The sequence below is a fragment of the Polypterus senegalus genome, chromosome 18 (assembly GCF_016835505.1).
Source record: "Polypterus senegalus isolate Bchr_013 chromosome 18, ASM1683550v1, whole genome shotgun sequence".
Classification (NCBI taxonomy): Eukaryota; Metazoa; Chordata; class Cladistia; order Polypteriformes; family Polypteridae; genus Polypterus; species Polypterus senegalus.
Window position 1 is genome coordinate 14,774,404 of NC_053171.1, and position 15,237 is coordinate 14,789,640.

General features: G+C 41.2%; 1 protein-coding gene across 1 annotated transcript in view; it reads left to right on the forward strand.

The window, feature by feature from the left end:
- Positions 1–5,594: 5,594 nt before the first annotated feature.
- si:dkey-248g15.3 (glutamic acid-rich protein) overlaps positions 5,595–15,237 on the forward strand; it is a 39,323-nt gene continuing 29,680 nt past the window's right edge. Inside the window, exons 1-2 of the transcript XR_005631233.1 lie at positions 5,595–5,609; positions 6,561–6,605. The gene's annotated coding sequence lies outside the window, so the exon portion shown is untranslated. The remainder of the gene's footprint in view (positions 5,610–6,560; positions 6,606–15,237) is intronic.

Consider the following 15,237-nt stretch of genomic DNA (forward strand, 5'->3'; position numbering starts at 1 on the left):
GCTTTTAAAATGACCAGGTTAAAACGATCTACCTACATTAAAAATGCTATATATATATATATACTGTATATATACTGTATATATACTAGCTTTTACCCGCGACTTCGTCCGCGCGGGACTCTGTTTTAATATACTTTTTTTTTCAGAAATATATATATGAAGTTATAGTTATTGCTCGTGACTTTCTTCACGTGGAACTTCTGATGCCGTGGGAGTGTAAATATTTTATTGCTTTTTAGAGGATTTCCTTATAAACAATATTTTTTTGTTTCTTTATTGGGCGGTACTAATATTATCAGGCTCGTGGGCGAACTTACACGTGAGCAAGCTACGTAAAACTGACCGTTGAAGAAACAATCTTCCCTTAAATCTAAGCCAGCGTATTTCAAAGTTTGGCCCTGAGACTTATTTATCGTCATGGCGAAGCATACTTTGAGGGGAAATTGCAGTCTCTTAAAGTCAAAGGGGAGGTCATTGGATATTAGAGGAATGCACGGCACGAACACTTTTTCTCCTTGAGCACACTCGGTGAAAATAATGGCTTCGATTAAATTTTTATGCAGGGCTTTGACTTGCAGTCTAGTGCCATTACACAGTTTCAGTGGTTTTAAATTCCGAAGGAGCATTACGGGTGTGCCCTTCCGCAGAGTAAGCCTATGGTATGGAAGACCCGGTGGTTTAAGGGAATTTAAAAAGTCTACCGGATAGTTAGTGGCTTCATCTGCATTACAGACAGTGTCTATCGAGTTGTAGACCGTTTCTTCTCCGTCAAAGGACTTCAGCAACATGTCATTAATGAAAGCAGCTTGATCGTTTTTTGGAGTCAAAAATGGCCCAGTCACAAAACCATTCTATAGGCTTATTCTGTATTTGAGCATCCCCTTCCTCATTCCACGCATGTGCGCTGTGTCGTTTGCCCCTCTTCTCAGTGGCAAGAAACGTATTGGAGTGTCCCAATTCACCCCCTTAGGGATGAAATTTCAAAAATCCTTTCTTAGTGGTTAACAATGTCATTATGGGAATGCATTGTCAAAATTTCAGCCCTTTAGGTCCAGCGGTTTGGTCTGTGCGTTATCTGTCAGTCAGTCATGGAACTGTTTTATATATATATATATATATATATGTATCGTGTCACGCACGCGCGAATAGAAGACCGCGGACAGACCTTAATACGCTTCGGAAGACGTTCGCCGGCAGGGAGTGGCGGGGTACTAACCTTTCTCCTTTGCTTTCTTGCAGAAAAAAGACGCTCCGCCACCATAAGCCTCGTTTTCCCTCAGCACGTTACTTCCGCCCTTCCTCCGCCATTGTTCCTGACGTCATCAGTCCCATCTTCCCTCATGGTTCCTTCCCAGCATTCCTCCACTTCCGGCTCCTCTTATATAAAATGGCTGCCGACGCCATCTTCGGCGTCGTGCATATGAACTGCTTATGTTTATGTATTTTGACCCTGATTTTTGTTTTGTACTGTGGAGAATTTTACAGTATACGGGGCTGGAAACCCCAAACCTTTATGCTGTCTATTGATTCGTCTTTTACAATATATATATATATATATATACTGAGTATCAGAGGTGAGTAGTAACGAGTTACATTTACTTGAGTGACATTTTAAAAAAATTGTACTTCTAAGAGTAGTTTTACTGCACCACACTTTTTACTTTTACTTGAGTACATTTGTGAAGAAGAAACACTACTCTTACTCCGCTACATTAGGCAACACTCGACTTGTTACTTTTTTTCCATTAGATAAAGTCTGACAGGTAATTTTCAATCTTCTCTGTGTAGCGGATGCTGTCAAGTTGCGCACACGCCTTCCATTGCGTCTCCGGCTCTGAAGCGAGGTTTTGGATGTTCCCCAAATCAAGGCACTGCAGCTTTGAAGTCAGATGTTGTATTTTTCGTTTGAAAGCATTAATTGAGCTAATCATATTGACCATATTGGTTTTCTCTTTTCCTTGCAGCTGTAAATTAAGCTCATTCAACATGTTGGTCAGATCGGAAAAAAAAATGCCTAGTCTAGCAGCCCTTGATCGTTATTAAGTTGCTTGTATTCTGCATGTTTAATGACACGGAGAAACTCCTTTTTCTCCGGCCAGGGTTCTTGAAATCTCAGCAGGAATTTCTCCCTGGCCATCTGCCTCAACGAAAGTCTCTCTTATCATCCCTCCATCTTGGAAGGACTTCTTATGCTTAAAGATCGAGTGACTCACCCGGAACGATGCTTCGGTGTGTCTGCCTTTGCTTTTGAATTCAGCTGAGTGAAAAATGACGGCTGTCTGATTAACTGCGATTTTAGTTCCCTCTCTTTCTCAGATCGCTTTTTGGAAGGAAGTCAGTTTCGTAGTTTTTCTGAACAGTTTGAAAGTGCCTTTCCACATTGTCCTGCTTTGGAATAGCAATGATAGATTGATAGATCAGACAAACGCACTTCGATTGTGACATTGTGAGAGAAAAAAATCCTCTTCCAATTCCACATCCAGCCCATAACCAACAAATTTTTTTTTAAATCCCTTTAGTTGATATAAATTGGAAGGCTAACGAGATCACTTAGATAGCCGGAGTTTTGCAGTATCTCGCGCGTTTGATCGTGTGTGCAGGATGACCAGTGTGTTAGAAGAGAAGAGATCTCAGACTGGCCGCCCTGCATGTCAATCAAGTGGCAAATGCCATAGGGAGGATATGTGATAGACTAACATTTAAAAATCAAATTTTTGAATGCAACGCGATCTACCTGCACTACCTTTGCGATCTACCGGTCAATCACGATCGACGCATTGGGCACCCCTGCTGTACAGTTTAAACAAAAGAAGATTAAAAGGTGACCTGATTGAAGTGTTTAAAATGATGAAGGGAATTAGTCCAGTGGATCGAGACGGTGACTTGAAAATGAGTTCATAAAGAACACGGGGACACAGTTGGGAACTTGTGAAGGGGAAATGTCACACAAACATTAGGAAGTTTTCTTTACACAAAGAACGATCGACACTTGGAATAAGCGACCAAGTAGTGTGGTGGACTGTAAGACGTTAGGGACTTTGAAAACTCGACTTGATGTTTTTTTGGAAGAAATAAGTGGACAGGACTGGCGAGCTTTGTTGGGATGAATGGCCTGTTCTCGTCTAGAGTGTTCTAAGGCATACATCCACCTATTTCCTGAGCCCACTTCTAACGTTATTCTGGCATCATCATGTTCAAGGCATGAACTGACCGAAGATGGCACACGAGGCCACACTCAGTTATACAATAGCAACGTGAAGTCAGCAGTTAATCTAACGTACGCAGCTTTAGGGTGAATTGGAACAGTCAAAGTAAGAGAGAATGTACAAACTCCATGCAGACAGCCAACCAGCTAACCAGTGTGCCGACTTGATTACTCCGTGTGCCATCACGCATGTTTGTGGAGCCATATTTTTTCCATTTTTGTTTCTTAAGTAGAACTTTGATATTTGTTCCGTGTCTCTACGAGCGACTAACTTTTTCAAAACATTAGTGCATGTTGATGTAGGAGTAGTGCTCTCGCAAACTGACACACATTTGTAAAGCTTTATTTGCAAAAGATTTCAAACGGAGTTTTTCTTTTTATCCAAATAAGCCTGACAAAAGGTTAAAGATAACTTCATTTACAATACCTTGGAAAAAAGCAGCACACCCAAGAAGGCTACTGTGCCTAAGGTTACTTTCTTTGGCCTTCTGTCACAAAGTGATGCAAGAAGCACATTTGAGACTAATTTCTGCTTACATTCAGAATATTTTCAATTGCCATGACCCTGAGTGAACTGTGCTTATTCCCACTGCTGCAAAAACTGGCAATGCCATCCTAGTAGAGATAAAAGTTTACTTTTTAAAAGAAGTCAGCGTTCTTTTTATTAACCAAGTTACTTTTTATTCAGAAAATACACTCTAAATTTGTACACCAAAATGTATAGTGGATATCTTTAAATGTAAGTGTCCGGTCATAAGGAGTGTTGTGTGCCAGCTTAAGAGAGCTAAGAGTATAGTTTGGAGATTTGTCCTCCAGGAAGGGCGGTGCAGCACGCCCATCAGAATTACCATGGGATAATAAGCAGTTTGCCATCTTGTGCTGTTCACATGACCTTTAAGATTCAGACAATTAAATCTTTATGCTGCTCTGGTACAACATGCCTGAACTAATAAATGTTCAAGAATTCCTTTTATTGCATAGTTGGCCTACTTGCGCTTATTTCTTTCAGTTCCATTGACTTCAAACTTATGCATTGAAAATGAGAAATAATGGGAAATGCAATAATTCAAAATAATGCATTGCAAGGGAAATTATTGGCTAACGTGCACCCTGCGGTTCGCACTGGGACAAAAAAAGTGGACCCCACCACAGATATGAATGACTTGGCTCTAGTCGGGGATGAAAGTAAATCAGTGAGTTGTCAGACTTGCGTGAACCCGTAACAGTGCGGCATCCTCATACACTACACTCCGCACCCCTTACTGTATATTATGTTATGATGTGGGCGATTCCAGGATTGGGCTTAAGTCAGATCAACAGAAAAGGCATCCATTATTCTTTGGTAATGGACTTGAAATGTCCATAGTTGAAGTGAGTTTGCATTGAACCCTATTTATTCTAACCAAAGTTATCTGAATCCATAAGCAAAGTGTATTTGAAATGTCTTACCACGTCTACACCCAGCCCCGAAGGGCATACCTCACAGGCAGTGTGGCTGGCTGGGTAACAAATGCTCATTTCTGGAATGAATTCCTACGTGTTGCTGGTTCAGTGTCCACAGCTGACTCACTGTGCAATTTGAGAAAGTTGCTTTACCTCTTTGCCTGTTAACTCTAAAACAATATATATGTATAAACAACTTTACTGCATCTCTGAAACTATAAAGACATGGTGTCCACTATAGAAGGACACAATATAAAATAAAACCTGGTACTGAATGCAATGACAAATAAATAAGAGGACTAGGACTGTTCACGTGAGCAATTGATTCGTGTCACTAAAACCTAGTTTACAAAGGTGTTAGCTAGAGAATATAACACAAGACGCCAGATAACCCATCAGTTTATTACTGTTTTAATTGAAAACTGGAGCTGGATTCTCTTTTGGCTATTTCCAAGAAATAATAAAATAACAGTGGGGAGGTCGAGCTTTTAGTTACTGGGCCCCTAAACTGTGGACTGGTCTGCCTGCTACTATAAGAGATGCCCCTTCGGTCTCAGCTTTTGAGACTCACGACTTCAGTTTAGCACACCCTGGCTAGAGCTGCTGAGTAACTGTGCAGACTGCATGTCTGTTGTTGGTCATTAGCACTAAAACATAACTCGCATGATAGTTAGAATTTGTTACTAACACTCACCTATTCTGTTTCTTTTTTTGGTGCCACTGCCCACCTGCCAAGTTGTTTTGCCTGCCTGAGGTAAAGTCATCCCTGATGGAGGATAGCAGGAATCGTTCAATGCCAGGAAATGCATTGAAACTTTGCGCCACTATTTCATGCAGGAGGGAAATGAAGGCAGTCCCATTGATGCGTCAGATGTTTGTGGTGATGTTGTTCAAGTGCAATGCGTCAACAGAATGTGTCAGATCACACTAGACAAGTTCTTCAAACATTGACTGGAATTTGGTAATGTAACCTTTTTTATTGTGCTTCGCATGCTGAGCGTCGCGTAGATCGTTTCGAAGAATGTGTAGATTTCTTTTTCAATAAATAAAGTTGTAAGCAGCCGTACATGGACATGTACGTAGTTCTTGTTTGTACATTCGCCATACGCGTGTGCAGCACAATAAAAGTCATAATGACATTTTAATATGTTACTTATAGCACGTCCCGTCTTGGTTGCACATGTATAGGAGATGTTTGTGTAATCGGACCAGCCGGTCATTAGGACCAAAATGTTCATGCCCCGATGTGGTCCGATTAACAGGAATCGACTGTATTTGACTTTTGTGGTTGGGATATAGCGGGTTGGATAATGGATGGATGGATATATATATATATATATATATATATATTCATATTTGGCACAATGCCTGGGAATCTTGGTGATCTTTTAGCCTTGGAACCCCTAGAGATTTATTCATTTATTCTCAGGTATCTCGATGACTCTTTCCTTGCTCTCCTCAGTGGTTATTTGACCCTAGCATCGCATTTTGTGTTATATAACCATCAGAGTCTGAAAACATGACTTTAGTTAACAGTAATTAAGGCCATGCTTTAGGGCTCCTCCATTTCTATCACTTTTTTGGATATCTGTATTGTTTAGCTTTGTATTTATATTTATTTATTTATTTATATGTATGTATATATGTATTTATTTTTTGTAACTTGGAGCTATGTGTTTTGTATAAATACAATAAATGTTATCATTTCTTCTGCACATTGTCTAAATGATGAGCATGTTGTGTTAGCATAAATCCCCTTCCACATTTACTTTCCAGTATTCTTCAGCTTTCATTGTTCTTCTTTGTTATACAGTTTTATTCAAACGTATATTTAATTAACACCCAAATGCAAACAACCTGAAATTTTCAGTTTTAACTACACCTGAGTTTTTTTCATCGTATTTTTCATAAGGTTTCAGGAAATGGGAGCACAGAAACAGAAGCGTGGAGAATTCAGGTAATCTGATTTGTATTATCTGCAAATTAGACTGAAGTTACTTATTGGCGATCCTCAATTGTCCCTGGTGTGTGTGTGTGTGTGTGCCCTGTGGTGGGCTGGTGCCCTACCCGGTGTTTGTTCCTGCCTTGCACCCTGTACTGGCTGGGATTGGCTCCAGCAGACCACCATGACCCTGTGTTGGGATGTAGCGGGCTGGACACTCACTGACTGACTGACTGACCGACTGTGTTTACAGTGCCTCTGAAAAATATTCACCCACATAGAAGGTTTCACATTTTCAGGTCATTTTGGCTTTTTGACACAGATCAGGAGAAAATTATTTAATTTAATTTTTTTTAATTTTAATTATTTAATATAATTGATTGCTTAAGTATTTTCCCCCACCAGGTCAGTATTTAGTAGTGCGACAGATGGCCGGGCCGAAGCCTGGCCAGGATGCCCCTTCACCACATCTGCCAGGGGGACAAGCCCAGTATCTCCCCCTGAACGCTAGATGGCAGCAGTTCCTCGGACTCCCCCAGGGCCTCATTGGGGTTGGACTTCTGTGCAGCTCTGTGGGGCTCCGCAGGCGCTGCCAGGGGTGCTGCAACAGGAGCGGCAGGCCCCTTTTGGGCACTGGTTTCACCTTTGCACCTTCTCACATTGGTTAATGTGATCTGCTTTTCCTAAATCTCTGCTGCCTAGTTTTTTTAAGCAGCTTATCATGAAACAACAGAAGTCTCTTAAAATGTCTGCAATCAAGTTACACCCAATCAAGTCAGCATTGTAAATCAGAGCTACCACCCATATGACTAACTCTGCTTAACTAAATGAAAGAGTATAGAATTTTGACGATACTCCCCCTAACCTTGAACTGAATATGCAGGTTACAAAAATTAAAGAATGGATGGATATTGTTTTTTTATTTATATTATATTATTATATTGAGTAGCCATAATCAGGCAGTACTGGTGCTGAAGGTCCTGAATAGAAGAAAGTGAAAAGTGACTGTGCAGCATGGCTCTTTATGTCTCTAAGGCCGTGTGAGTGCACTGTACTGTATGTTTTCTGTGTCAATTGCTGCCTGCTGCTGCTGTCAGCACAGAGGAAGTCCCAGAAGCACGTTGTGACTAACAGCTGGTTTGGTTTTAAGATGATGTTTACGACGGTCTACTTTAATGATAAAAAAAAGAAGATCATATGTGAGACCTTTAAAATGTATCATTGTATGTGTCATTACGATGGGGAATATGTGACGCTTGGAAAGAAACGCACCACCATGAATACATTTGTATGTCAGCATTTTGCTTTACCACATCGAACCATTCGTCAAACATCGAAGCAGGCACATCGACTTTGTAGGATCTGCAAAACGGCTTGCTGTCACAAGTTAGAACATTAGAACACTCTGGACGAGAACAGGCCATTCAGCCCAACAAAGCTCGCCAGTCCTATCCACTTGTTTCCTCCAAGAAAACATCAAGTCGAGTTTTGAAGGTCCCTAACGTCTTACTGTCTACCACACTACTTGGTCTCTTATTCCAAGTGTCGATTGTTCTTTGTGTAAAGAAAAACATCCTAATGTTTGTGTGAAATTTACCCTTAACAAGTTAACAACTGTGTCCCCGTGTTCTTGATGAACTCATTTTAAAGTCACCGTCTCGATCCACTGGACTAATTCCCTTCATAATTTTAAACACTTCAGTCAGGTCTCCTCTTAATCTTCTTTATCTTAAAATGTAAAGGCTCAGCTCTTTTAATCTTTCCTCCTAACTCATACTCTGTAGCACTGGAATCAGCCTAGTCGCTCTTCTCTGGACCTTTTCTAGTGTTGCTATGTCCATTTTGTAGCCTGGAGACCCAAACTGCACCCAGGACTCCAGATGAGGCCTCACCAGTGTGTTATAAAGACAGAGCAGAACCTCCTGTGACTTGTACTCCACACGTCAAGGCGCTATATAACCTGACATTCTGTTAGCGTTCTTAATGGCTTCTGAACACTGTCTGGCAGTTGATAGCTTAGAGTCCACTACGACTCCTAAATCCTTCTCATAAGGTGGACTCTCGATTTTCAGACCCCCCATTGTGTATTCAAACCTCTCATTTTTACTTCCTATGTGTAATTCTTTACATTTACTGACATTAAACTTCATCCGCCACAAATCTGCCCAAGCCTGTCTGCTATCCAAGTCCTTCTGTGATGATATAACGGATTTCAAATTAGCTTCTAATCCACCTATCTTGGTATCATCTGCAAACTTAACCAGCTTGTTACTTATATTCCCATCTAAATCATTTATATATATTAAAAATAACAGTGGCCCTAGCACTGCCCCCTGCTGGTCACCACTCTTAACATCGGCCAGTTCTGATGAGGTTCCTCACACCATCACCATCACCTTCCTGTGTCTGAGCCAATTCTGTACCCATCTACACACCACACCCTGAACTCACACTTCTTTTAGTTTGATGCCCAACCTCTCATATGGCACCTCATCAAATGCTTTCTGAAAGTCCAGATTAATAATCTCATCTGCTCCACTTTGATCGTATCCTTTTGTTGCCTCCTCATAGAATTCCAGCATGTTAGTAAAACACGACCTCCCTCTTCTGAGCCCATGCTGACTGTTCAGAATAACTCCTGTCCTTGTCATGTGTTGCTCAATCTTATCCTCAATAATTCCTTCCATTAATTTTCCTGTGATGCACGTTAAGTTTACTGTCCAATAGTTGCTCTGATCTGCCCTGTCACCCTTTTTTATAGAATGGGATGATATTTGCCATTTTCCAGTCCTTCGGAATCTCTCCAGTGCTCAGTGACTTCCTAAAAATACGTGTCCAGGGTTGATAGTAAACAGAGACTCTGACGTCACATTCTGACTTTTATCACACTGTGCCCCCCGATTTTTTTTGCTGGGACTACAACTCATGTGTCTTCTTAATTTCTGAGGACCTGCTCAGGGAACGCGTCAAATGAACGCTGGAAACGTGTGGCAGCCATGATGCGTGCGCATAATATGTGTGATGAGTTTTTTGCTACAACGTTACAACACAGTGGCATTAGGAGTAAGGTACTTGTGCATATAAAATGCTGCTTTGGAGGAAGCTTGCAGCCCTCTATACATGTGAATTTCCCCTTGGGATTAATAAAGTATCTATCTATCTATCTATCTCTTTTATATAGTGCCTTTCACATCCATCTATCTATCTATTATATAGTGCCCTTCACATCCATCTATCTATCTATTATATAGTGCCTTTCATATCTATCTATCTATCTATCTATCTATCTATCTATCTATCTATCTATCTATCTATCTATCTATCTATCTATCTTTAATATAGTGCCTTTCACATCTATCTATCTATCTATCTATCTATCTATCTATCTATCTATCTATCTATCTATCTACATAAACTCAGAACCTACTTGTTTTTTTTTTTAGTTACTAATTGCCAATACATATTTATTTATTTATTTATTTATTTATTTATACTTATTTCCAATGGTGATGGACAGGCTGACAGACAAGATTAGACAGGAGTCCTCCTGGACTGTGATGTTTGCTGATGACATTGTGATTTGTAGTGAGAGTAGGGAGCAGGTTGAGGAGACCCTGGAAAGGTGGAGATCTGCTCTAGGGGGGAGAGGAATGAAGGTCAGTAGGACCACCAAGACAGAATACATGTGTGTGAATGAGAGGGAGGTCAGTGGAATGGTGAGGATGCAGGGAGTAGAGTTGGCGAAGGTGGATGAGTTTAAATACTTGGGATCAACAGGACAGAGTAATGGCGATTGTGGAAGAGAGGAGAAGAAGAGAGTGCAGGCAGGGTGGAGTGGGTGGAGAAGAGTGTCAGGAGTGATTTGTGACAGACAGGTATGAGCAAGAGTGAAAGGGAAGGTCTACAGGACAGTAGAGAGACCAGCTATGTTATATGGGCTGGAGACGGTGGCACTGACCAGAAAGTAGGAGACAGAGCTGGAGGTGGCAGAGTTAAAGATGCTAAGATTTGCATTGGGTGTGATGAGAATGGACAGGATTAGAAATGAGGACATTAGAGGGTCGGCTCAGGTTGGACGGTTGAGAGACAAAGTCAGAGAGGCGAGATTGAGCTGGTTTGGACATGTGCAGAGGAGAGATGCTGAGTATATTGGGAGAAGAATGTTAAGGATAGAACTTCCAGGCAAGAGGAAGGACTAAGAGAAGGTTTATGGATGCGGTGAGAGAGGACATGAAGGTGAAGGGTGTTAAAGAACAAGATGGAGAGGACAGAAAGATATGGAAGAAGATGATCAGCTGTGGTGACCCCTAATGGGAGCAGCCAAAAGAAGAAGAAGACATGACAAATTAAGTAAATGTGTGTACATCACAAGTGTGTTACAGTCAGGTCAATAAATGTTTACTATTAAAAGTGGTGAAAGATAACGTGTTCATTTTTGTGATGTGTGGCTTGTTTAATGTGTTAAAAAATATTGTCGCATCCAGGGCCCGCAACAAGGCAGATGCCACGGGCAGTGCTTTGCACAGGGCAGCATTTTGATGTATTTTTTTTTAACCATATGAAATAATAATACAAATAAGTGTGTACCTAAAGAATTACATACACATCCAGTACCATATTTATATGAAATAAAATTTTTATTTAAAGTTTAAAATTTCATATTATGCGGTTCACAACGATAAGCCACATGTCAGTACGTAGTACTGGTGCTCATTTTCTTGCAGTTATGTTGTGAGACAGCAACTATGGAGATCTTTTTAGCGTGCCAGGGGCAAAGGTGTAGGTAGGGCTGTGCTTTCCAATCGTTTTTCTGTGGTGGCACATTTTTTGTAACCCAAAAAATTCCAAGGCACAACACGTTTCTACCAACCACTAAAGAGTTAAATCTATACATGCGCTAAACCGTTTCCAACACGATTGTGTGATTAGGAGGCAGTCAAAAAGCCCAAAGGCGAGTGAAATATCGCGAGAGGAAGGATTGTCACGTGGTACTTACCTGAACCTCTTCACTCAACAGGAGAACCGAAGAAAAATAATTGCGGCTATTTCCAGGTTCCAAAATGGCCGCCATGTTGTCACTTCCGGTGACTCCATATGGCATCACTTCCAGCTCTTACCTTGGACATCACTTCCGGTTCGTCCTCCATGATGCCGTCACTTCCTGCAAAACCATTTCTTGTTCCCATCATACACCCTTCTATAAAAACGCAATTTTGTCTACTTCACATTGTCATCTGTTACAGTTCATGTACTTTTGATCGCTTTTTGCATCGTTTTGATTTCATTTGTCCGCAGGACAATATACGGGGACGGTCCCCAAACCTTTATATTGTGAAGATTTCTTTTCTTTGTGGTATTTATTCCACAATATATACATTTATACATGCCCCCTACACACCCAGGCCAACAGATTACAGTAGAATCTCGTTTATCCGACGTAAACGGGCTGGCAGAACGTCGGATAAGCGAAAATGTCAGATTAAAGGGAGGTGTTAAGAAAAAGCCTATTACTGTAAATGTCAAACTATGTTATAATTTTACACATTACGAACCTAATAATCATGTTTTACAACAAAACCACAGAAAAAATTAACTGAAAAAAATAACTTACAGTTACAGAATTGTCTGAAGTTAAATACAGTATGTACTGTACTTAAAAAGTTCAGTCCTGTGATGATTTAAAGAAATTTTTGATCGTAGTCTGCTTTCTTGACGAGTGCCGTTTCATCGCTGCCAAGTCTCGCCATCTTTGCAACATCATTATGTCGATTCCTGTAGCTTCTTCTCGTTGTGAGTTGTCAGTGTATTTAATTGCAGTTTCTAGAGCCTCAAGTCCGTCACTCATATAGTCAACATCCGTACGAGCGTATACTGCTTACGACAGCATTGTGACTGCGGGTGTGTGTGTGTTTGTGCTGTCATGTGAGTGCTGTGACGTGCGAGTCCCTGTCTTACACCCGAATACACAAAGCTGAGTACTTTAGCAACACCAGCTTTATTCAGCTTGAAACAGCAACAGTGCGGTTACTTATTATTGCGGGATCTGCCATTCTCCTATACACAGACACGGCAGACAGGCAAAGTCGTGGCCAAGTAGTACTGTGTCCTGAGCATTTATAATGTTCCTTGTTCCTTGTATCACCCATCGACAGCAGGCGCTTACAGCATGTCCACGATCTTTTTGGATTCGCTTTTACGACAAACTGCTACAGCGCTGGGAGACTGCGATTGCTTTGGGACGCTCTTCCGCGTGTCGTCCCGTTGGGTGGAATCCCACAAGAGTTTAGAAACTCACTCACACCAGCCATGATTCTTTTTAAAGATAAAGTGCAGGCTAATTTGTTTTATGTATTTTTACTTTATATTTTGTATTAATCATTTTTATATGAATAGTTTTGGGTTGTGGAACGAATCATCTGAGTTTCCATTATTTCTTATAGGGAAATTCGCTTTGATATACGAGTGCTTTGAACTGCGAGCACGTTTCTGGAACGAATTATGCTCGCAAACCGAAGTTCCACTGTATATGTAAAATTAATAATGAGCCATTAGATTTTCCTTTTGATTGATTTGATGTGTAACTTTTGCAAGAAGTGCTTTGAACTGCGAGCACGTTTCCGGAATGAATTATGCTCGCAAACTGAGGTTCCAGTGTAGTTAGCTGCGGTAGAGTCGGGAGCGACAAAAAATAGACTACGCTCACGCTCACAACTTGCAGTTCTTGTTGTCGATTGATGCGTTTTTTTTTGCGGTGGGATGTTGGATAATACGGAATGTCAGATAAGCGAGACTCTACTGTATGTTAAAGTAGAGACATAAGTTAAAAACATAAAGCAAGGATTTTAATGGATTACGAGGAAGACAAAAGTAAAATCATTTGAAAATGATTTACTGAAAGTGCAATTCCAAACACCACAGTTTGCTTCAAAACAGCTTCTGCCTTGTTTGATAAATGTCCATTCACTGGAATATTCACCACGAAATTTACACTTACGTTTTGCCATTATGGGATGGATGGATGGATTAGGTTTTAAGTTAGAAAAAAAGTGGGCCATGGCAAGTAGTAACAACTCACTCTGTCGACAGTCACTGTATGTTGCAATGCTGATCCAGAACTGCACAGCAGTGCGGCTGGAGAGCAAAACGGTACGAACGTCGCTGTCCTCGGCCAACCAGAGCATCTGAACAAGCTCCAAACAGGCAGCAAATATGAGTTTCCTCGTTACATTTGGGTTATTTTCATCAAGAGAATCTGATAAAAGAAAGTATAATTACTTATAAAGTTGCAACTAAGGACCGTAAAAGGTAGTAAAGATATATTTTTATTACGAAATTTGAAAATTAACTAAATACAGGACATTTGGGTGTCCCTGAAAGGTCAGTACAGGACAGGGGACAAAATGATCAAATATGGGACATGTATAAGGGATGTCTGGCAACCCTAGGTTCGATGCGATTGTATCCAGCAGGGGGAGCTACCTCCCTTGTTGGAATAAGTTCTTTTGTAACTGTGGCATGTGGGGACACTTTTTCTATAGTGTTGTTTCTTGTGACTGAAGACAGAGAGATATAATTAAAGTTAGTAAAAATCTTTAATTGATACGCACCAGGCAAAGGTAAAATGACAGAGAAGCACAGTCCTAGGACACCTGCCCTTCGTCTGCCCCGAGGGGTTGGTGTCCCAAATTTTTATAGGGCTTTTGTCTTATGACTTTAGTTACACAAGTATTTCAAAATATTAGCCTGAATCAGCACTACAAGAAATCTACAGGTGGAATACATCTGTTAGTTTCCTTAGTTTGGGGCTTGATGAGTCCACACTTGTGGTTTTTTTTGGGTAGTAACCTTAAAACAAGAAGTAGCACTTAGCACGCATACTTTGGGCAAGCAGGGTCTGCATGGCTCTTGTCACGCACACCAGATTGATCAAGCTGTTTTGTATTTTTCCACACTGTGGTAATGCGCGGGTCGCGTCTTACCAAATTTAAGTATGTAGCAGCATTTATATTCGCTATAAGAAAGTGCACTTACCGTTGGTGTGTTCAGGGTGCTGTCGCAGAAATGCGGGGCCATCTAGTGGGTGAGCGCTGTGAGGCGTGGGGTGTTGGACACACGTGGGGCCGGTATAATGGCCAGTACGGGCTCCGCTGCATGTGTTCATTTTTACGCTCCGGTGTCCTCGCAGCCTGCCTAGTGCAGGCGGTTTAAAGTGCGGCGCGCCTAAAAAGAGAAAGCCGGCATTTGATTGATTGAGTCAGAAATGGGGATCCCATAATGTCAAAAATGGTTTACTTACTGGTGAGTCAGCAACGGTCGTGCTTGAGCTCAGTATAGCCGTTGGCTGTACCGGAGGGCTTATACACGCGCGCGACCCGCAGGAGTTTGGTTTTAAATACATAGTTGCTCGGGCGTCGCGGCGTGTGGCGTGAATGCGCTACCGTCTACCGGGATAGGTGCATGAGGTAGACATGTTGGCAGATTGGCTGGACAATCTTGCCGGTTATATTTAAAGAGTTACCGGCCAACAGGGGTCATCAGTGGACCTAAGAGCGAGGTAGGAATAAGCACTGCTGAGCTATTTGTAGGAGCAGTTGTAATTTTGGCGGCTTTTGTATATATTCTTTTTTGTATATAGAGTTATATATCT